The following is a 25255-nucleotide window of genomic DNA, read 5'->3' on the forward strand; positions in this document are numbered from 1 at the left end:
ATGTTCCTCCTTATTTGCTCACTTCCCTTATCCTAGATGCATTACTTCTGTCTTTGAAGAAACTTGTTAGTTTCAAGTAATCAAAGATTCTATTTTTTCCACATAATATTATTATATTTTTACCAATTACATGTAAAGATAGTTTTCAACTTTCATTTTGATAAGGTTTTGAGTTCCAATTTTTTTTCTCCCTTTCTATCTCCTTCCCTCTCCTCCCCCTGCCCAAGACAGCAAACAATCTGATATAGGTTATACATGTAGAATCATGTTAAACATATTTCCACATTAGTTGTGTTGTGAAAGAAAAATCAGGGGAAAATAAAGGGAAAAACTATGAAAAAGAAAAAGCAAAAAAAGTGAAAACAGTATGCTTTGATCTGCAGTCAGACTCCATAGATCTTTCTCTGGATGTGGACAGAATTTTCTATCATGAATCTTTTGGAATTGTCTTAGATCATTGTATTGCTGAGAAGAGCTAAATCTAACAAAGTTGGCCATCATAAAATGTTGCTGTAACTGTGTACAATGTTCTCCTGGTTCTGCTCACTTCACCCAGCATTAGTTCATGTAAGTCCAGGTTTTTCTGAAATCTGCCTGCTCATTATTTCTTTTAGCACAATACATTGATCTATTACAACTTGTTCAGTCATTTCCCAACTGATAGGCATTCCCTTAATTTTCAATCTGAAGAGATCTACATTGTCTTTTGCAATTGCAACTATCTCTTATTTTATTAAGAATACATCTCTTAGGGTGGCCAGGTAGCACAGCGAGTAAGAGCACCGGCTCCAGTGTTGAGAAGACCTAGAGATCGAATCCCGGGCTCAGACACTTAGCACCTACCCAGAAACACCTGGCCGTGTAACCTTGAGCAAGTTACTTAACCCCTATTGCTTTAAAAAAAAAAAAGCATACATCTCTTACCCATAGTTATGAGAGGTATGTGATCTGTTGTAAGATAACCTTTTCAACAAATTCGACTGAGAAAGGTAAGAGAAGTATAGGATGGTAGCTTGAGCAAGTGCTATATCCTAGTGAAGGGTTTTTTTTTTAATATAGAAGACAAACATTTTGAAGGCAGTATGGGAAAAACCATTAGATAAGGAAAGTTTGAAGATTAGATAGAAAATAATTGAGAAAGTAACCTGCTGAAAAGATGAGACAGGATGGTTTCAAGAGCATATGTAAAAAAGTTGTCATTGGCAAGGAGAAAGGTCACCTTATTATGAGAAATTGAAAGTAAGAAAGAAGTAAAGAATGATGTCAAGGGGGTTTTAGATGAAGGGAAGAGGATAAGAGGAAGCTCCTAGCAAATGGTCTCAACTTTCTCAGTTAAAATACAAGACAGAGTTCTCAGCTAAAAGAATAAAGAGAAGAGAAGGTAGAGAAATTTGAGGAGAGAAGAGAAAGGTTGGCATAGCTTCTATGGAAAGATAGATCAAAATTATTCAGGAAGAGGGAAGAGGATTGCCTTTCTTCAGTGAGGGCCCAGTTGAAGTTTGATACCATGAATTTGTAGTGTATCTAGTCATCATGGTGATGTGATTTCTCCAGCTCTGTTTAGTAGTATGTGAATAGGAGCAAAGGTTCCTATGGTGGGATTAATCCTGGAAGGGGGCTTGGCAAGGAATGATTATTGATAGGACAAGGGGACAAGGCATTCAAGAGGGAGAAATCACCTCTGATTGATCAGTTCAGGCAATAAGTACCCTTAAAAAATCTGGATCAAGTAGCAAAAACAATTCTGGAGGGGCGGCCAGGTAGCACAGCGAGTAAGAGCACCGGCTCCAGTGTTGAGAAGACCTGGAGATTGAATCCCGGGCTCAGACACTTAGCACCCACCTAGAAACACCTGGCCATGTAACCTTGAGCAAGTCACTTAACCCCAATTGCTTAGGGGCGGCCAGGTGGCTCAGCGAGTAAGAGCACTGGCTCCAGTGTCGGGATGACCTGGATCAAATCCGGGCTCAGATACTCAGCACCACACCCAGAAATAACTGGCCATGTAACCTTGAGCAAATTACTTAACCCTGATTGCTTAAAAAAAAATTCTGAAACAAGGAATGCTGACAAATGCTCAGGTATTACTGAGACAGACAGCAAGTTGAAGCAGGCTGGAGAGTGTGGAAGCTCTTCTAGTAAATAGTCTTACAGTGGATTCCCATCTTTAAATTATTCTTGCTATCTAGGTGTTTGGCTCAGCTGTTTCAAAGCTGCAGAAGGGCTGTAGGTGCTGGCCACTAATTTCTATGCCTTCCAGCAAAGCCCCAGGAACCACAGCCTTATTATATCTCTTGGATTAGGAAAGGCTTCCTATAGGTGATACTGTATCTTCTGAGCTGACCTTTAAGTATAAGTAGAAATTATATAGAATCAAAGAGAAGAAGCTAGAAAGAAAAGGAAAAGAAATGTTCCAAGTAAAAAGAATATTGTGAGGAAAGGTATAAGTAGAAGTGGGAAAATGAGCATGTTTAGGAAACAAGAAATAAACTAGGTTGGCATGATCTTATGATTTCTTAAAGATCATTCTTCCAAATGGTAAATAAGTAAAACAGACTGGTAGCAGGGCAGAGTTCAAGAGACTAGAGGCAGGAAGGCCAGCTAAAAGGTTGTCAAAATAATACAGGTAAGGAGATGAAGAAGGATTAGATAGGTGATACAGTGGATAGAGAGCTGGGTCTGAAGTCTGGAAGACTTATTTTCCTGGGTTCAAATCTGACTTCAGACACTTACTAACTTGTGACCCTGGGTAAATCATTTAACCCTGTTTACCTCAGTTTCCTCATCTGTAAAATGAGCAGGAGAAGGAAATGACAAAATCCCAAATGTGGTCACCAAAGTCAGACACAATAGAGAAACAACTGAACAACAACAAAGGAGATGAAGAGGGCTTGGACTAAGGTGGTAGAAGTGGAAGTAAAGAAAAGGGAATGAATAAGATCCACTTTTTTATGGAAAAAAATGGGCAGAACTTTGTAGCATCCTATGGAAGAAAAATATATGAGTGAGAGATATTTAGATAAAAAGACTGGAAAACAGAATGGTATCATTGACTAGACAGAGGAAAAGTTAGGAGGAGAAGCTGATTTTGGGGTGCAGAACTGATTAGTTCTGGCTTAGATTATGAAGTTAGAGGTGATCCCAAGACATATGATTCTTGTAGTCAGTTAGAGATCAAGGATAGAAACTCCTAATCCTTAGTCTTTAATCAGTATTTCCTTTAGATTGTAATCAAGAATTATTTAAATCAGTTTAAATAACTATGTGAATATTATCATAACTGAGAACCTAGGAGATGAAAAGGACCTTGGATACCATTGTCTAAACCATACCTGCATCTTGTTTGATGATCTCCAGAGTGGGAAAATACCGTCTCCCAAGGCAGCCCATTCTTCTTTGGGAGAGCTTTCATTGTTGGGAAACTTTGCCTTGTATCAAGCCCAAGATTAACTCTACACCCACTTTTGCTTGTTTTGTCTGCTACAGACAAATTTCTTCCTTAACCCCTTATCCTTTTCTAAAACTCCTATTCTCCTTTAGTCACCTCCATCCAACTCCTGAGCTCAAGAGATCCATCAGCCTCAGCCTCCTTGGCAGCTGGGATTACTGGTATATGCCATAATATCTGGTCTAAGGTCATTTTGGAGTAAGATGATCTGGGTTCAAATCAGTACTCAATCCCCACTGAATATTTGATGTTGGACTGGTTAATTTACTTCTCAGGGCCTCATTCTCTCTAAATCAAGAGTGTTGAATTAAATGATCTCTAATATCCTGTCCCACTTTTTGACCCTAAATACATGACAGCTGAATGGTGTGGGTCAACATTTAGTCTCTGGCTTAGGGAAGGTCGAAGTTTACTCATCTTCAGATTGAAATGTCTGATTAGTCTCCTTTATTTTCTGTTGGGTCCCTATGTTGTTCCATGGAAACAGAGATTTCAAATGTGGCCATCTTAACCCTGAGGTTCAAATACCCCTGGCAGTAACTCTTTGGGCTCCAAATACAAACACTTCCCTTAGACTGGTTTTTCCTTTCTTTCTCTGAGATTGCAGCACAAACTGTCTGTGAGGCCTAGTTCCTGAGAATGAAAGCCCGTCTTCTGGGGTATGAGACACCAGGACCACCTGCAGATAATGTTTATAAATCCAACATTAGGAACTGATTGATCTCACAATGGAACTGTGTAATATAAACATTTCATTATTCTACAAAAGAATATGCACAATACCACCTAAGGCCCTAAGAATAGGTTCTGAGTGGTTGAACATGGAAACCCTCCTTACAAATAATAGATATGTAGCCCTTTCAAGCTATGTTAACGTCTGGAGTGACCCACCAAAGAAAAGGAAATTCAAAATTATGGGATCTTTGCAACCCCCTAGGCATAATAAGGTGAATTCAGGGCAGAACGTTGAGCCCTGGATTTCCTGGCTTTGAGGGTTAACCATGTTTTAACACAGGTTTGTAGCTTTGTTCCCCTTTGAGGTTGCTTACTTGGCAGTGTTAATTAAAAAAGGACACACCCAGGGGAATTTTATGAGGTGATAGGCTTTAGCTCTAAAGGGAATAAAAATTTGCCAAGTAGGAAGTAAGCAAAAGGTGTGTGTGTGTGTGTGAGTGTGTGTGTGTGTGTGTATGTGTGTTGAGGGGAACGAAGAATGGCACACTACTGGGAGAGAGAAAGATGCTGTAGTTCTAAAGGGAATACAAATTTGCCAGGTAAGAAGTGTGCAAAAAGTGTGTGTGTGTGTGTGTGTGTGTGTGTGTGTGCACTTGCGTGTTGGTGGGAAGGAAGAATGGCACACTACTAAGAGAGGGAAAGAGAGAAGTCAGCCTCCAGAGCATCACCAATAAACATTTTGGCAAAACTCTACCTGAGATCATCCTATAACAACATCTGGATTTAATCTATTTCTTGGGAATCAATCTCATGTAATAAGATCCAATCCATTACCTGTTCATGGAACTCAAGAAACCATTTATAGGAAAGTCAATTTGAAAACATGGTTTTTTTCCCCCCTGTAGCCAAGCAGATGTAAACATCTCTGCTGTGGGCCAACACTGATCCAATCTATTTTGGGGATTGCTGTGGGAGAAGATGAAGGTGGAGTCTGTGTGTGAATTGCCGGCTTACTACTCCAGAGGGCCCTTTGAAACCCCTCCCCAAGTCGGCAGGATGAGAGCTGTTAGCAGGGAACGAATGAAAAACATGTTCAAAAGCAAAGGATTATGTGTTTTATTTAGGCATAAACAAACTTCACACATTATTTAAATTTATGACTATCCACCCCACTGGGATCGCCTCTGGGAGCATGTACGGGTTAAGATGCTACAAACTTTTTCTATTGTAACTATATTGTACCAACTGCAGATGGTTACACATTTACAAACTACAAAATAAACAATTAACAAGGCTTCACCTCACACTGAAGTAAAAGATTCAGACGTGCTTTTTGAACCAAGAGATGAGGAACAGAGCATGCCTTGTCAAAAATAATGTTTCCTGGAATACGGGCGGCAGCTAGGCTGGATGGAGGACAGAGCATTGGACCTGTGTTTGAATCCCAAATTTGGCACCCACTTCCTGTATGCCCTTTGGCATTTCCTTTTATATCTCTGATTCTCAGTTTACTGCTATGTAAAATGAGTGGGTTTAACTAGTTGATTTTAACAGGAATCTTTTTACTTTCATTTTTTCTTTGTTATGAAGTTGGTAATAACAGCAACAGTAATAGGCGATAATTTATATAGCATTTTAAGATTTGTGTCTCATTTGAGTCTCACAATAACCCTGTGAGTTAGATGCTATTATTATCCCCATTTTTGAGATGAGAAAACTGAGGATAAGTGAAATTAGGCAATTTGCCCAGAGTCACAGAGCTAGTAAGTTTCTAAGGCAGGATTAGAGCTCAGGTCTTCCAAACTCCTGGTCCAATTCACGATTCACTATGCAAAAATGCATTTTCTAATATGGAGGATCACTAAGATACATTTTAAACAGGAGACTTCAAAGAGTTCTAGTCTCTTGGGCAACTAGGTAACAGTGGACAAAACTCTGGACCTGGAATCAGGAAGACAAGTCACTTAAACTTTGTCTGCCTCAGTTTCCTTATCTGTAAGATTGGAAGAATATTACCTACCTCCTAGGAGAGTCATTAAGATCAAAGTATAAATACAAACTACCGTTAAAAGCGTCCCCAAGAAATAACAGATACATCCATTCCTAATATCACTAATGAAAATATCATTATTTTTGTACTAATTGGATCAAGAGTCCATCTAATTTAGTGAAAAAAATACCATAGGGTTTTTAAAAATATAGCTTTACTATTTCCAAAATACATGCAATAACTTGATCTTTCCTTATAGAGGCTTAATAAAGGTCCCACAAATAGGTGAGAGTGATTGGTAAATATTATCTAAACTGTATATATGTAAATGTACACATATGCATATATTTACACATATGTATGTATGCATATATGTCTGAAACATATGAAGGTACTTAGAATGTCTAAAGGCATTCATGACTCTTAATGTTCTTTCACATGCTTTAAACAATAGTTAAAATGATCTCACTTTTTTTTTTTTATTCCAGTAGTGTTTGATTCTCTAACACTTACTCTAAGGTAAGCTGACATAGAGGTTAGACAGCTGATCTTGGAATCAGTGAGACTTGACTTTAAGTCCTGCCTCTGAATAACTGTGTGACTTCAGACAAATTGCTTTACTTCTCAGGGCCACAGCAGTTCTCTAAGCCTAGAAATAGAAGGAATTATTCACTGAGAGTTGCCTACACTAAAAAAAATCAAGACTTTGAAAAGTTGGCCCAAGTATTTATTATATGCTTACTATATACTGGGTACTGCATTAAGTTAATACTTGCAATGCAAAAAAAAAAGCAAAAACAGTCCTTGCCCTCAAGTTTATATTCTAAGGAGACAGGCAACAGGTAAATAACTAGGTATACACACACAGTAAATATAGGATAGATTGAGGTGAGGAAGATATAAATATTGGGAGCATCTAGGTAGAGAAGGGGATAGAATGTTGGGTCTAAAGTCTGGAAGATCCAAGTTCAAATCCAGCCTCAGACTAGATATGTGAACTTGGGCAAATCATTTAACTTCTGTTTGCCTCATTTTTCTCACCTATAAAATGGGGATAATAATAACACTTACCTCTTGTGGTTGCTGTGAGGAAACATATTTATAAAAAAAAAAGGAGGGGGGAGGGTTTAGCACAGTGCCTGGCACATAGTAGACCCTTAATGCTGACTTCCCTTTCCCTTCCCCTTCCCTTAATAGCTGTGGAGACTGGAATAGGCCTCCTGTAGAAGCTGAAATTTGAGCTGAGTTTTAAAAGAAGTCAGAAAAGCAAAGTGATGAGGGAGGGAGAGCAGTCTGCTCAAGGGGGACAGACAATACAAAGGTAGAGTGCTTTAGAAAAAAAATCTCACTTTGGCAGCTGAATAAGCCATGGACTGGAGAAGGAATAAAGTTGAGGAAGGGAGACTAACTAAAAGGCTATTATGATAGTCTAAGCATGAGAAAATGAGGACCTGTACCAGGGTGATACCAGTATTAAGTAAAAAGGCTTTGGAATACACTAGCATTTAGTAGGTGGGTTATGAATGGTTATCTAGAAAAAAAGTGATTAAATAGGAAGCATCAGAAAAAGAAAAGGAGAATGAGGGGTACACAGTGTTATGAAAACTCTTAGAAAGAATATATAGGAGAAGAGGGTGGTCAACAGTGTCAAAAGCTGCAAATAGATCTGTAAAAAATGAGTAAAGAATGTGAAAAAGCATTGTATTCAGTAGTTAAGAAATCATTGATAAATTTGAAGAGTGTAGTTTTAGTTGAGTGGTGGGGATGGAAGACAGATTATGAGAAGTTGCTCACATCATCCAAGAGTATGGAAGGGAGAAAAGATTGTACCAAACCAAACACAAAGCCCCAATTCAGAAAACAGGACTGGAAATATGAGTAAGTATGTGGAGAAATGCTAAATACAAGAAAGAACTAACTTCACTAAGGGAAGCCCAAGAAGTTAACCCCAGAAGGAAAGAGTACAGAACATGTCCAAGTAAAACCTTAAATAATGTCCTTGCCACAGGGAATAAAAGAACACTTGGAAAAATAAAACAAGAGATAGAAAAATAACGTTAAGGGAAATGACAGCTTGTTTTGAACAAACAATAATAGATTTTCCCCAAAATTGGAACTTGCTGAATATTAAAATGGAGCAAACAGAAATAAATAACAAGACAACAAGAAATATTAAAATAAAACCAAAAAATAGAAGAAATGTAAAGTGCCTGAAAAATGGAATAAACAGAAAATAGAAGAATATAGAAAAGGAGAAAATAGAAAAAATAGAAGAATGTGGAAGTCAAGGAGAGACAGTCTGGGAATCAAGAGACTACTGGAAGATCATAACCAAAAAACCCAAAAACCCTGAATACTATATCTCAAGAAATTAGTAATGAAAATTGTCCAGATGCATTAGAATAAGAAAGCAAAGTAACAATAAAAAGAACTCACCAGTCACATTGTGAAAGAAAACTCAAAAGAAAAACTCAGAAGAATTTCATATCCAAAATAAAGAGCTTTCAAGTCAAAGAAAAAATAATGCAAGAAACCACAAAGAAAAAGCTCAAGTACCAAGGAGAAAGTTAGGATCACGTAGGTCTTGGTGGTTCCCACTATAAAAGATAGTAAAGGTAGGAATAAGGTGATCCAGTTGTCATTCATCCTCCATTTTCAAAAAGGACCAATGGCATCACAGGGGGATTTCTTGACTTGCACATGAAAATTGGATTTAAGTGACACAGAGTTGCACAAAGTCATCAGCTTCACTCTCTCTTCCAGAATCACTGGAGTCCAGTGGCAAGACAAAAGTAAAGACACCTGGCAATGGCCTGGGATGTAGTGAATGACCTTGGTGTCTATGATATGTGATCAAGATCTTAGTACTCTACAGTGCCTTCTTTAGCAATTTCAAGGCCTTTGCAACAAATTGTTCTCATCCACTCATTCTGCTGAGGAAAGTCTTCATATGCTTGAGGCAGACATCCCCCTAACTCACCAATGCCTGAGGTTGCCTTCAACCTGGTGTAGTACATCTGCTGAGATGATCCAGTAGGGAAAAGAAAGGGAAAAGATAAAGGCACACAAACGAGAATAACTTATCTGACAAAACTGAGTATAATTCTACAAGGTAAAAAACAAATTTTCAATGAAATAGAGGGCCTCCAAAAAATCCTGATGAAAAGGCCATAACTAAGTAGAATTTTTTTAAAAATACTAACACCAAGTCAAGAGGAGCATAGAAGGTAAAGATGCACGATGAAGTCGAAGAGACTATACAATGATTAACTCCTTACATTCTAACAGGAGTAGGAGAAACAATTGCCTTCCCCAAATCTTAATGTCTTTAAGGTCATAGAGAAAAAAACCTAGAAAATTAGGTAGAGGGCTTCTGGGGAGGTGATTTTCTGTTTTTTCTGGTCTTAGGAGAAGACAAAATGGCACATAAAAGGGAAAATACTGGAGAAGAAAAGAGAAGAAATGAGGACAAAGAAATTATACTATCTCATAAAATAGAGATTCAGGAAATGACAAATATATAATCATGGAAGAAGGTGAGTGGGGACTTGGCATCTCTTGAACCTTACTTTCATCTGAACTAGAAAAAAAAAGATTGAACACACATGCCTTCAAATTCCATATGAAGAGTTTGTTGAAGGGATATATTGTACTCAACAGAAAAATGGATAAGGAAAGAGAAAGTGAAGAGTGAATTTTAAGAATGAGGGAGGAAGGGTAGGTGAGCAAAACAAAGTCCAACATCAGAAAGTACAATATGAAGGGAAGGTTTTGAAGGAAAGATAAAGAATAAAACTCATAGTTGGTGGCAGAACAGGGGAAAGAGATAGAAGATAACACAGCAGAAATAAATAGCATCAATTATAGGTTACTAACATTATGTGATTTCCTTTTATTGCCTTCTATTTCTTTATAAAGAGAGGGGTAAAGGGCAAAGAAATGAAATAGTACAAAAGGACTAGATGGAGAGAAATATACAATTAACAATCATAACTGTGAATATGAATGGGATATAAGGGAAGGGGATAGCAAAATGGATTAGAAAGCAGAATTTGAAAATGTTTTTTTTTTTTTTTTACAAGAAATGAGCTTGAAAAATAAAGATTCACACAGAATTAAAAATAAGGGGTTGGGACAAAATAGGAAAATTTGGGAGTAAAAAAATGTGAAAAACAAGAAAGAAAAAAGAAAGAATGAATGAAAGAAAGAAAGGAGGAAGGCAAGAAGGAAGGACAAAAGAAAACAAAGAGAAAGAAAGGGAGGGAGAAAGAAAGAAAGTGAGAGAGAAAGGAAGAAAGGGAAGAAGGAAGAAAGGAAGAAAGAAAGAAGGAAAAAGGAAAGAAAGGAAGGAATAAAATGCCATCATTGAAACATGTTTTTGAAATGCACAGAAATGAACATAAAATCGCTATAGTAATCACAGATATGCAGTACAGTTTTGAAAGTAACATGTTAAATTTATATATATATACACCAAGAGCAAATCAAATTGTACATAATAGAGACATGGTTTCATGTACAACCCTCTCTATTCTATTGTGTCTATGGAAGTAATTATTTTAGTTAATTATTTATAAGATTATAATGTTTTTTAATGGGAAAAAATATGAAGGTAGGAATAGAAGTCAAAGGGGATAGGAGCACAAGCAGAGAAGTTAATTTTGATAGGGAGAAGACCTACTTTTTCCTTTGAGGCTGGAGCAAAGCTTAAGAGAGTGGGGAGAGATATTGAGGGGCCTTGAGGTATAAAAGTAGAGAGAAGCTGGAGATCTTTTCATGTATCATCTCCATTTTCTCAGTAAAATAGGAGGCAATGTCTTCCACTGAGGACAAGGCAGGGTAGGTTAAAGTCACTGTTATATGATAGAAAGAGCTCCAGACTTATAGTTAGGATGTCACATTTCTATTTTCCCTAACCTTTAATTGAAATCTAGCATTTCCTTCAATTACTTAAAAAGCATTCACACACACACACACACACACACACACACACACACACACAAGCACAGACACACACACAGGTCAAGAATCCTTTCAGTCTAAAAGGAAATAATCCTTTGAATATTTTGTAGATAGGAGTACAATGCTTCTACTTTCCCTCCCTCCTGCTACCCCTGACTCTCACTGCATTACTGGTTCATCTTTCTTCTTGGTCCAGTAGGTCTTTGATGATATATGTTTTACCCCACTCTCTCATATATTGATCATTATTGATAATGAAATATGGCCTAATTATCCCTACCGTATGTCTTTCTGTTGCTGTTTGGGACACTTGCAATGTTGATTCTTCTGAAGTTATAGAGTTACATGATTTACAAACATGTGACATCACCTGGAGAATTTTCACATTAAGCAAAAACAAACCAACAAACAAAATGTGCTTTGGGGACCAGGAGCAGCTTGGGAATACTGAAAGTGCTGTCCAGTTTCCTAAGGCAATTTCATCTATTTTCTTCCTCCTGTGCTATTCTGGGCTCAACTCATTGTACATCTGGAAAAGAAAGAGAATTTTATAGGAAGAGGGTAGATGGTCGATGATACAGTAATGCCAAATATTTTAATACTCTAAATAGCTTTTACTTCTCTGGAATTAAAATACATATATCATATCAAATAACTGCATCTACATTTGCAGGAAATTGTTTTGCTCAATTATGTGTATTTGTTCCAAAGATTTTGTTTTTGTTTTTCTTTTTAAATAACAATTGCTTGTTAATTGAAAAAAATGGTTTTTTAAAGAGAGAAAAAAGTTTGTATCTATGCATTTATCTCCAAATTCATATGTATCTTTGAAGAGGCATGTGGGGGCATTTTTTTAAAAGACTTCTAGGCAAAAACTTTGTAAAGATTTTGCCAGAAACAACATTTTATGCTACTAGGTTAAACAGCCTTCTAAAATGTAGGAAGAAGTTACAAATGGAAACATTGGCAGAAACTCTTGGAGGAGTGTTTGTGGACTTGGCTCTAGGCATATTAATGAGGTTAGATAACATTCCACCCTTTATGATGCTCACTCACAGTACATCAACTAGGCATCTGAATTTTCTAATGTATATCTTCCCAGAGCTGTAATTCTGGAGTCTTGGGCAAATTCATTTGAGTGGAGGGTTCTGGGAAGGAACATCAGATTTTAAGATGTAAGGCCTTGTGGGCAATGAGATCCTTGAATGTGGAAAGCACATTTCAGAGAGGAGGAGTAGTCTAGGGAGAGCTGGAGCAGAATGGGGTTGGGTTGGGCTAGAAGGAATTTACCTGGAATGTGGTTATTAGGACACAAAGGAAACAGGACATCTAGTAGCTTCCTATTTTAACTAATTCTTGTTAGCTAGGTGCTAAGTTCAGCTGTTTTCTACCTATTTAAGGAATATAAGCACCTTCTAAGTGTCATCTCCCTGGGAGCAAAGCTTCAGTTGACCTGCCCTGAATGTGGCTCTGGATCTTGCCATTTTCAGTGAATACCAAAAGGTATTCATCATCCAGTCTTAGGAAAACGATTATATTTTGCCAGGCAGAATGAATGAAGCTAAGCTTTTTGAGAGCAGGGACCATTTGATTTTTTGGCTTTGAATTCCCAGCACCTAGTACAGTGGCTGGCACATTAATTAATGCTTGACTAAATAATAAAAAATATTTTAACTAAATAGTTCTTTAAAAAGATCAAAATTGACTCTGGAGCCAGAGCTCCTAGGTTCAAATGCACCTCTGGCATTTACTGCTTGTGTGACTTTGGATATCACACCCTCTCTGGCCTTCAGTTTCCTCACCTGTAAAATGGAGGGAGGGAGTTGGTGATTAGATTTCCCCTCCAATGTCCCTTCTAGGTCTGATTCTGTGATTTATGACAAACTTTGCTCTAAGCAAATGTAACACTTAGTGAAGTAGCCTATATCTAGTTCTCCAATAAAGATTGTAGTCATTTTGGAAATAAAGTCAAATCTTCCCCACCCTTAGACTTAGGAAGAGTCCCTTGCTTTCCACTGAGAAGATAAATCAAGCCCAGAGTGCATAAGCAGCCAGGCAGACCAGAGTTGAAGGCATTTGTAGGTGTCTGAGACATTATTCCAAGTGCCCATGGTACAGCCCACTCTCCTGAAGCTTTCATTATGAGCAAAGAAGTCTTATCTTAAAACAAACACACACAAAAAGTAATGTGTGAACAAGTGAATTGATTTTTAAGTGCTTGTCAGGTATAAATCTTTAAGTTCCATCCCTGGAACACTTATTGAACTATGTAGATGTTTTGATACAAAGGCTAGGTTCCTCAGGGTTCAAGGGGAAGGAATTGCTAGTGGCCTTTATCCCTAAGAGCTCCACTTTGCTGCCCTAGTTGCTACTACTGGGGCTGCTGCTCCCACTGCAGTGTGTTCCAAAATAACTCAAACATGTTAAGTAGTAACTGTGACAGTATCTAGGTAGATTGAACCTGAGGGAATCTCTTCCTTCAGAGTCAGAGATGTTTGACTGTGTCTGCATGAAAAGGGTCCCAGGGGCCCTCCCTACAAAACAAATGGAGAAGTACAAAAGGAGATAAGGAAGGAGGATGGGGAGGTGTGCTGAGGTGGGGTGGGAGGTAGGAAGGGGGAAACATGACTCAAAGGCCTGTCTGGGGGGGACAAGTTTGTTCTGCTTTTAAAGGCTTTGGGACTAGGATTTCTTTAACCAAGAACAACTCTAAATAAGAAATTTCAGTGTATTTGCGTGGGAAGACAGAAGAGACCAGGAGTTCCTTTGGAAAACATCAGTTTCATTCAGAGGGTTATAGAGAAGTGTTGTTGCTGGTGGGATTTGCCATCTTTGGGATATGAGTAGTGCCAGCATTGGTATCCAGGAGACTCGATCTCAGGTTTAACTTGGGCTTTGCCCTGCCCTGTGTCTCTAACATGCTATTGTTATTGAATAGAGTAGAGAGCAGAAGAAGCAGGCACAGTGAGTGAGCAGTGACTGTCTCTCTCTCTCTCTCTCTCTCTCTCTCTCTCTCTCTCTCCCCCTTCCTCCCTTTTTCTCTGCGTGTGAGAGGCAGACAGAGATAGAGAACACAACAGAGACAAAGAAATCCAGCTGCAAACATGCTACATAAATAAATGTTTTAATAGTCTGAAAATGTTTGTGGCCTTTATTTTTTAAAACATCTGCTCTGGCATTAGTCATGCATTTCTTCCAGTAATAATTAGTAAGTACAATCATGTACATCACTCAGAACACGCTCTTGTGATTTTTGCAGATTCTACTGAGACTTTCCCTCCAAACTAATTAAAAACCATGTCTTTTTCTTTCTCTGGGTGTGTGGCCACCTTGAAAAGGAGGGAAGGGAAAAGATACCAGAGAAGCTACTTGTGAGTATGTATAACATAGTGCAATGGGAATTGGATTTAAGCATTAGAAAATAGCTTATTAAGCTATATAACAATAATCACAGGTTGGAAAGGCAAATGGAGATCATGTGGTTCATCCTTCTGTCTTTAGGTAGGACCTAAGGATGAGTAGAAGATGAAAAATTCTACAACCTTGTCTAGTAACCTATTCTTTTATTCTCAATACATTCTACCTTCTATTTAGGATTAGAGAACGTCACACTCTATGAGACCTTAGGGATCACTTGCTATAACATAGTACAATAAAACAGATGATTGTACATAAAACTGCAAATCTACTATGTACAACTTGCTATTCTTTTCAAACATACAACAAAATTATCATGTAAATTTCTTCTTTTTCTTCCTTACCCCCTCCTGCCTTTGAGATGGTTACCATTAGACATAAGTAGGTATATATAATAAACAAATAGGTATATATAATAAATAATAGGTATATATAATAAAATAGATATATAATAGGTATGTACATATGTAATTTTACATAAATACATATTTATGTAAAATTATCCTATACATACTTCTATTTTTCAGTTCTTTCTCTGGATGCAGACAGTGTCTTTCTTCCTATGTCCTTTATAGTTAATTTGGAGATTTATGATAGACATAATAACTTGTTCGTTCAAAGTCGTTCTTAGAACAATTTTGCTGTCGCTGTATACAATGTTCTCTTGGTTCTACTCATTTCGCTCTTCATTATTTCATGCAAGTCTTTCCATGTTTTTCGAAAATTATTGAACTCATCATATTTTATAGCACAGCAGTATTCCATCACAATCATATACCACAACTTGTTCAGCCATTCCCCAATTGATGGGCATCTTTGCAATTTACAATTCTTTGCCACCACAAAAAGAACTGCTATAAACATTTTAGAACATATAGATTCTTTTTCTTTTTCCCCTAATCATCTTTAGAAATAGACCAAGTAGTGGTATTGCTGACAAAGGGTATAAGTAATTTAATAACTCTTTGGACATAATTGCAGATTGCTCTCCAAAATGGTTCACAATGGCACCAATCAAATGAATTAGTGTCCCAATTCTTCTATATTCTCTCCAAAATTTGTCACTTTCCCCTTCTATCATTTTAGCCAATCTGGTAGGTATAAAATGATATCTCAAGTTTGTTTTAATTTGCATTTCTCTACTCAATAATGATTTCAGATATGTTAATATGACTATAAATTATTTTGATTTCTTCATTGAAAAACTGCCTGTTCATATCCTTTGACCATTTATCAGTTGGGGAATTACTTGTATTCCTATATATTTGACAAAGTTCTTTATATATTTTAGATATGAGACTTTTATCTGATAAACTATCTATAAAATTTCCCCTAATTTCTGGCTTTCCTTCTAATCTTGTCTATTTTCATTTTATTTGTACAAAATCATTTTTTATTTAATGTAATAAAGATTGTCCATTTTATACCTAATTTTTCTATCTTGTTTATTCATAAATCATTTATCTATCCATGTCTAATAAGTAATATGTTCCATGTTCTTCTAATTTTCTTGTAAAGCCTCTCTTTATGTCTGTATTATGTATCCATTTTGACTTATCTTGGTAAGTGGTGAGAGATAGTGTTCCATGCCCAGTTTCTGCCATACTGTTTACCATTTTACAGATAATGGAAATTGAGGCCCAGAGACATGATGAGGCTTACCCAAGATCACTCAAGTAGTCAGTAGTTGAATGAGTACTACACCCTAAAGTACCTGACTCCAAATTCAGCACTCTTTCCATACTCTATAGCCTAACAGGGCTGTGGAAAGTACTTTGTAAACTAGAAAGTACAATGTGTCTAGGCAACATGGTGTAGAACAGAAATTGCTTACCTTGGAGTCAGAAGAAAGATTTGTGTTAAAAAGATTATCAAGGTCTCTCACTCATTCCCAAACATAGAGGAATAAATTCTTTCTAAATGAATAGTAATAAACACCCCTATTCCACTAAAAGGTAAAAGTAAATCCCAATACACAAATCACATATGTTCCAGTGGGATTTATTGAAAGATGTACATTATTACAGAGATGAATTACAGCCAGCTGGATCTCAGATGGATAGTGAGTCCAAAAAATGCCAAAGCCTGCCAAGAACCTCTCAGGTACTTCCCAATGCATGTCACATTCCTCCATGGTTGCTGATCCTCTTCAGGAGTTCCCCACACTAACGTAAATATGAGTATCCATGTCAAGATCAAAGGATGAGTCTTAAGCAACAATGAAAACTGAGACTGCATTTCTTTTACTTGTATAGGGGAAAAGGTCTACTTCTGACATAATTTCCTGTTAATAAAGGTCTTATGCTTCAGGTGTTCTTGAATATTCAGAGCATTAATTTGTAAGGATGTAAGTACCTAAAGTTATAGACTTCCCCAAAATGCTTTAGGCTAAGACTAGGGCTATGGTCATAAACTTTTTCATTATTGTTATCTTCTTCTCCTTCTCCACTTTCCTCTTCCTCTTCCCCTTCCCCTTTCCCTTTTCCTCCTCCTCCCCTTCCTCCTCATCCTTCTCTTCTTCCTCTTTCACCCTTTGCCTCTTCTTCTGCTGCTTCTTTTGTTACTTCTACCTCTTCCTCTTCTTCCTTCATAGAGCTCTATAGGACAGGTATAGGAAAAGTTCAGACCTTTAGAAAGGAATATATATATATATAATATATCTAGGAATATATAATATATATATATATACCTGATATATATATCAGGTGGAGAAAAGAAAGCTCATATAAAATAACACTTCTGGAATACTGCCTCATTTGCACAGAGTAGTAGAACGAGACTATGGCTGATCATGAGATGTAGAGCCAATTATCCTAAAAATGCCAGAAGAGAAGAGATAACCGTGTGACAAACTTTGTGACTCTTGATAAGTCAAAATGGAAGCTTGGGAACCAAAAATGAGCTCCCCAGAAACAATATTCCCTTGAGAGCAGCCTACTGCCAGTGAGATAATTACTGCAAGTAGCTGTCATGGGCTGGTTTGCTTAGCTGTGACTCTGTGCTAATGAGGCCATGTCCTTAACAGATTAGAGGGGCTCTCTTATTTTCTGCTCAATGACCACACTCAGAATCTTTAAGAACCACCATCGCTTTGGATAAGTGATTCTACCTGAGGAGATTTTAAGCTCCCTGTAGACAGGGTCTGAATTACCTTTTATCTTTTGTCTCTCGTGCCTACAACAAGACTTTGCACATGGTAGGTGACTGATGAAACTTTGTGGAATAGAATAGAATTGTCTTTAAGAAATATATTAAAGTTCCTGCCTAGCTATGATCCTATACACAGCACCACAGAGAATTGTCAGATTCCCCTAACTTCTGATGGTCACCACCTACTTGCACAGGAAGGTCATGATGGGAAGTGACTGTGTGTTCTGAGGAGCACAGAATCTGCTGATTCCAGACACCTATTTCCATCACAGTCTCTTTCCTTAGGTGCAGACATACTGGCACCCAAGTAGCAAACAGCCTGGGTGCAGAAAGACACATTGTATCCTCAAGAATACAAGTCACTACTCCCCTGACTTTGTTCCCAGAGTGAAAGCAATCATTAGAACACATACAAGGAATAAACCTAGGAATGCTCAGCCACTCCCATAAGCTTCACTTAGCTCCTTTACACACCATCTCCCTGCAAAGCCATGCAGTGTTAACAGCCAGCTTGTCCAAAATATGCCAGTAGTATTCATTCTGTCTGCTTGCCTTTAGTATCTTGCCTACAGCAGTACCCCCCCCCCCCTTCAAAGAAATGCTGAGTGGGAAGGGATTGTGTAGTTTAATCCTCTCTTTTTATGGACTCAAAACCTGAGGGTCAAAAAGGTAAAAGTGATTTGTTTAAAATCACCAGAGATGAAGATAACAGATTCAGAGCTGGAAGAGACCTAAGAAGCCACTTTGTCAGACCCCTCATTTTATGGAATGAAGGCCCTAGGGGTAAGAGAAAGTCATCAACTTGCCTGAGGACACACAGTAAATAGCAGAGGTGAAATTTAAAACCATGGACTCTGACACCCAGTGCAATTCTTTCCACCATATAACACTGCCTATAATCCACACATGCTCTCTTCCCTTCTCAGCAACCTCTTATGTTTCTTTGCATTGAATATTGGAACACTCCCTTGGGTGTTCCAGAAGGTCTAGCACCTCTGGAGGGAGGGCTTGCCAAGCACTGTTCAGGGCTGCTTAATCACCTCTGGTGTCTACCCATCACCCCCAGCTCTCACCTGTAGCTCCAAGAAGCTGCAGCATGCACAATGGCCACACCCTGGTAAAACCTTCTCTGCAGACAGGCCAAACCAGGCTGATGGTGACCAACAGGCCTCAAACCATCAGGTGAGCTAGGAAGGTATCTCTCCCAGGCATGTGAAGACTTCTCCCAGTGGAATGGACAGATGAATATAACTTGTTCTAATGACCATGAAGGTGACTAAAGCAGGTGTTGTAGAGTGCTTAGAACTTGATTAGACCTTGCATCTCAGGCCAGTCGTCTTGACTTTTGTCTTGCCACTGGATTTTGATGTTTCTAGAAGAGAGTGAGGCTGACAACTTTGAGCAACTCTGCTTTACTTAAATCCAATTCATGCACAAGTCAAAACATCATCCTGTGATGTCATTGGTTATCTGAAAAATGAAGGTCAGACAACAACCCGCTCTGGACTCACTTGCTTAGCCCCCACTTGGACTGGAAGGTTGGGTCCTCAGAGGGGAGATGACTATTCTTCCCCTCAGGATTCTATCGGTCACACTGAGGAGTTGTGGCTTTTAATACTATGACTCATGAACATCTATCTGATGTGCTCCCTCACTCCTTCAGTACTAATTGACCAGTTGACATCAGTTAAATTCTTTTAAAAGATATTTACTGAGAACGTATCACAAGGACAGAAGCTACAATCTGGGATATATTTTACCCTATGCATACCCTCAGTCCCAGAGAGAGTAGGCTCAAGGCTAAAGGTAGTGAGACATGGGTGTAGAGACTACATGTGGTTGAAGTGTTTTTTGTGACCTGAGAGTCCTTTTGTCCCTTTCAAGTCCCCACAAAGTTCACTTTATGCTGTGTTCCTGATGGATGAGTTATGCCCTCTCTTATTAAGGCTGGCTCTTTGATTGGCATGATACCTTGACTGACAGGTCAGTCTACTGCTGGTCTGGGTCAACCACATCATTTGGCTGCTCCATGGGCTCCTCACCAGACACAGTCACCATTGCTACTAGCTCTCATTTCTGGTGATGGATCTCCCAAATTCACTGATCACTGTACTAGGCATATTCATTCATTTAGAATCAGGAAAGAATAATCGAAAAGAAACAAAAGAATTAGAGGTGCTGATTTCGTGGATACTTAGTGACTGGGTTGGGAGATAATGTCGTGGCTACTTCTCCTCCTACCCAGATGTAAACCCCAGTTCTTGCCTTTTTTACTACCAGGAAGGAAATCACAATAGGAAATGAAGGGGCATATGGGTCTTTTGTTTGCAGACTCTGTTCCAGTTCTGTGACTATTGAGTCATCATTTATTGTGTCTCCAAAGTCAATTAGAAGAGTTTTTTTTTTTTACCATATAGTAGGGACACCCCAATCATTGTGGCTGAGATCAATTTCTCAGGCTCCTTGAGCTGAATTGGTAGCAAGCAGAGGTCTGTGTAGGCTTCAAGAACCGGACTTCATTAGCCAACCCCCCCTCCCCATTACGTTATACTGACAATAGTTACACAAATATGGTTCTCAGTCTCCAGAGGATCACCCAAATAAATCATCAATCAAACGACAATGATTTATTAAGTGCTTACTATGTTCCAGGCACTGTGCTAAGTGCAGGGAATGAACAGAAAAAAAAGTGTAAACATGTTCCTGTCCTCAATCGGCTTACATTTTAATGTGTTGTACAGAAATAAGTATATGCAATATATATGCAGAATTGATCAGGAAGGTAACCTTAGAGGGGAAGAATTGATAGAAGGTAAGCTTAGAGTCAACTAGCTGTCTCAGTGGATAGAGCTCTGGGCTTGGAGTCAGGAGGATCTAAGTTCAGATCCAACCTCAGGCACTTACTAGCTGTGCGACCCTGGGAAATTCACTTAGCCTTAGAAGGAAATGGCAAACTGATGTGTTATGGTTGCCAAGAAAACCCCATGGACAGTGTGGTCTACAAGATCACAAAGAGTTGGACATGACTGAACAACAACAACACCCTCGGAGGGAAAGACATTAGGATCTAGAGGCACTGGGAATGGCCCCCTGTAAACAACAATGATGTATAGAAACAGAGAGTAGAACACAGCATACAGACCATGAATGGCTATAGGAAACATAGCTTCCAAACAGATGGTAGGTAAAGTTAAAAATGTATGCTAGATCCTGTCCTCCGGAGAACCCAACTCACATTCATTGGATCATGTGGCCACATTGTATCTCCTCTCAGGAGGGTTTATGTTGGGTCTCCCTGTCTCAAAGACTAAGCAGTTTAATTTGAACCACTGCCTATGGCTGGCCCCTGGACATGCTCTCCTTCTTCATCTCCACATCCTGGCTTCCCTGTCTTCCTTCAAGCCTCAGTTAAAATACCACCTCCTTCTAGAAGCTTTTCCTAGTCCTTCTTAATTTGAGAGCCTTCTCTCAGAGATTTGTTGCTACTGTTCAATTGTTTTCAGTCATGTCTGATTCACCATAACTCCTTTTGGGGTTTTCTTGACAAGGATACTGGAGTGATTTGCAGTTTCCTTCTCCAACTTATTTTACAGATGAGAAACTGAGGGAAATAGGGTTAAGTGACTTGCCCAGGGTAACACAGCTAGTAAGTGTCTGAGGTAAGATTTGAACTCAGGTGTCACTAACTCAAGGTCTGACATCCTACCCACTTTGCCATCTAGCTGCCCTCTCCAGTTTATCCTGTATACATCTTGTTTGTACATAGTTGTTTGCATTTTAATCTCTCTGAAAAGAATGTAAGCTCCCTGAGGACCAGGACTTTGTATCCTCAGAGTTTAATACAATGCCTGGCACAGAGCAGGTGCTTAATAAACGCTAGATGATTGATTGACTGACTGATGAGCAGTGGAGATTCCCCATATCTATACTTGAAACTATTGGGGCATTTTTAGTATTTTCTCTAATTTTACAGAGACTAAACCTCATTTTTTTTTCCTAAGCAGAAATAGATGTGGAATCTACCTCCCTAATTCTCGCCCTCACCATTCCATTCTTATACATGAGAAACACTGTAGTGGGTTATGAAAGGCTTTGAATGCTAAACATAGGGTTTTGTATTTGATTGGAGGTAAAAAAAAGAGCCATGATATGTTTGCATCTCTGCTTTAGGAAAGTCATCTTGGTAGCTGAATGAAGGATGGATTATAGTGGGAAGAGACTTGAGACAGGCAGACTCACCAGCAGACTATTATAATAGTTAAAGCAGAAGGTAGGGAAGTCCTGTGGCAGTATCAGAGGAGAGGAAAGGATGTATTGGAGAGATGTTGCAAAGTGAATTGGATATGGAGGGAGGCGGGGTAGGGAAGGGATAGATAGTGAAACTTCAAAGTTGACACATGGAATTTCAAGCTTGAGGACCTGTATGATGGTGGTGCCCTCAATAATAATAAGGAAGTGGGTGGGGGAAGAATTGAGAGAAAGAATGAATTGTTTTGGCCATTTTAGTTTCAGATCAGTCAATAAACATCTATTAAACACCTGCTATATACTTGGTACTGTGCTAAACACTAGGCATACAAAAATAGGCAAAATACAGTTCCTTTCTTCAAGGAGCTTACAATTTAATGGAGGAGCTTACAATTTAATGGAAGAGCTTATTGCTTATGCAGTTCAAGATGTCTGAAAGGCACTCTGAGATGTGAGATTGGAGGTCAACAGAAAAGCTGGGACAGGATAGGTTGACTTGAGAAACATCAACATAGAGATGGTAATTAAATGCATGGGATCTGACAAGACCTTCTAGACCCTGATTTCAAGTCCATCATACTGTCTCCTATATCAAGCGGTTGATCTCAAGGATCAGGAGGATCTACCATCTGGGTTTAAAGATTAGGTCAAAAGTAATGACCCTCCATCATTAGGGTCTTCTTGAATTTTAATTTGACTTTCAGGTAAACAAGAAGGTCATGTCAGGGGCAAAAAGGTCATATATAATTTTTATTCCAAAAACATAAAATATCCAAAGCTTGTCAAGCTATAAAACTTTCTCTTCCTTAAATAGATAAGTTCTCTGTATTTTTTTTAACCAAATTAACCAAACTTTTAACTTTTAACCAAACTTAATTACAAACTTTCCATCCTCATAGTAAATGAACTGTGGGTAGTTCACAAGACAGATTTTCATGGGAAAAAGGCTAAAGATTTCACCAAGTGATGGTTTTAATTAACATTTCAATTCGATAATAACCAAAAGGTCCAAGGACCTATATAGAGAATTTAAAGAACCTTCAGTGCCAAAATAAAAAGCAATAACAAAAAAAAAATTTTTGTTAAACTGAGTGGGAAATAAGGCTTCTTCAAAGTAAATCTTAAAATGTTATATTAAATATAATCTGTGATACAGTATTAGGGGTTGAATGGGACTATATTTCAAAGTATTCCTATTTTAACTGTGGTGAAATAAATAATAGTCATATTTAAAAATAGGCCAGACTAAACTGATTAAAAGACTGATTCATTCATTCATTCACAGCAAATATTTATTGAGTTCCTCCTATGAAAAGTACTATGCAAAACACAAAATTCCTCTGTACATGTGTTCAGAATATATTTTGTTTTATCTAGCATGGAGGAATGACGATGCTTAATTTGGAGTCAGAAAACATGTGTTTGAATCCTTCTTCTGCCACTAAGTACCTGTGTAACCTTGGACAAATTCCTTAACCTTTCTGAGCCTCAGTTTCTTCATCTATCACATGAGATGGTTGGATCAATGGCACTCCAACTCAAGAACTTCTTATGTCCCTTGTAACCTGAGATCTATGATACAAATTAATATATAACAATAGATAACCAACCCCAAAAGGGTTTGAGGTCATAGGATATAATGGGAAGCATCCTGTTGGAGATATATACATATATACATGCATACAAATATATATATATATATATATATATACACACACATATATGTATGTATATGCATGGGTATATGTATACATGAATATGTGTATGTGTGTATATATATACACATATATCCTATACATCTATATATAGAGATACCTACATATATTCTATACACACACACACACACACACACATATCTCCTAGAAATAACTCCATACGATTCGTTTTTGAGTTGTAAAACATGCCTAGGAGTTTATAGAAGGCAGATGACAACCTAAGACAGAGATAGAGACAGGGAAGGTGGTAGAGACAAAGGAGGTCTTGTGCAGAGATAAGCCTCCTGCACTTAATCCCTTAACAGAATTTTACACAAAGATAAGAGAATTTAGACAAGCAGCAGCAACAGCAGTGGCAGATGAAAAAAATTAGTCATTTGGAATACAGGACTAGTGTTTTGCTATAACCCAACATAGTACTAATACATATTAGTCTGATGCAAAGCTGCATAGGCCTAAAATAAATCTGACTGTAGTCAATAAAATTTTAAGAAAAATTAAAAATATACAGCATTAGCTCTGTACTTAGTTAAGCTATTAATGCCTTATATCAATAACTGAATCACTTCCAAAGATTATGAAATCACCCAGCAGGATAACATACCAGACACTGAGGTCTTTTCTCAAATTAAACTGCCCAACATTCAAACTTTGCTTTAGAGAGTGCAACTGTGATGTTGTTGTCTGAGTGCAAAGTGTACGCTTGCCTAAAAGAATATTTTATGGAGAAATCACATAGGGCAAGCACTTACGTGATGGTCAGAAGTGATACAATGACATTCTCAAGGTCTCTCTTAAGAACTTTGGAACTGATTGTATGACATGGGAGACAGTGGCACAGGACTGCTCAGCGTGACATGCCCACATCAGAGAAGGTACTGTGCTCTATGAGCAAAGCAGAATTGAAGTAGCTCAAAAGAAACATAACATATACAAATTTAGAGAATTCACTCCAAATGTTCACATGGACTATTTGTGCCTGACTTGTGGTAGGGCATTCCAAGCTTATATTGGTCTGATCAGCCACAGTCAGACACACTATAACTTGACTCTTATGAAAATAGTGATGTCATTTTGGCTCCTTTCAAGAACAAGGGACAATCATCCACCAAGGTGTCTTGTGCTATCCTGGATCCATTTGTAATGGTTCTTGAATCACAAAGGATATGGTCTCTGTCCTTAAGAGATCATAATGGAGATGGGAAAATAGGGTATTTCTACTCCCCCAACTAGATATAGACATTAAAAATATGTGAAAGAATGTCATTGCATACAAGAAAACAAGACAGTTTTAAGGCAAAGAAAAAAGCTATCTATAACTGTATGAAAATATACTCCAAGTCACTATAGATTAGAGAAGTGCAAATTGAAAGAACTCTGAAGTACCACTTTATATCTATCAGATTGGCTAATTTGTCAGAAAGGGAAAATGATAAATATTGGAAGGGATGTGGGGAAATTGGAACACTAATACACTGTTGGTAGAGTTGTGAACTGGCCCAACCTTGGAGAGTAACTTGGAACTATGTCCAGAGGGTTATAAAGCTGTGCATACCCTTTGATCCAACAACATCCACTATTAGGTCTGCATCACAAAGAAGGAAAAGAAAGAAAGAAAGAAAGAAAGAAAGAAAGAAAGAAAGAAAGAAA

Source organism: Petaurus breviceps, unplaced genomic scaffold, assembly GCF_028583685.1.
Source record: "Petaurus breviceps papuanus isolate PSGF00001 unplaced genomic scaffold, PetGlider_PUasm1.0 582, whole genome shotgun sequence".
In the NCBI taxonomy this organism is placed as follows: Eukaryota; Metazoa; Chordata; class Mammalia; order Diprotodontia; family Petauridae; genus Petaurus; species Petaurus breviceps.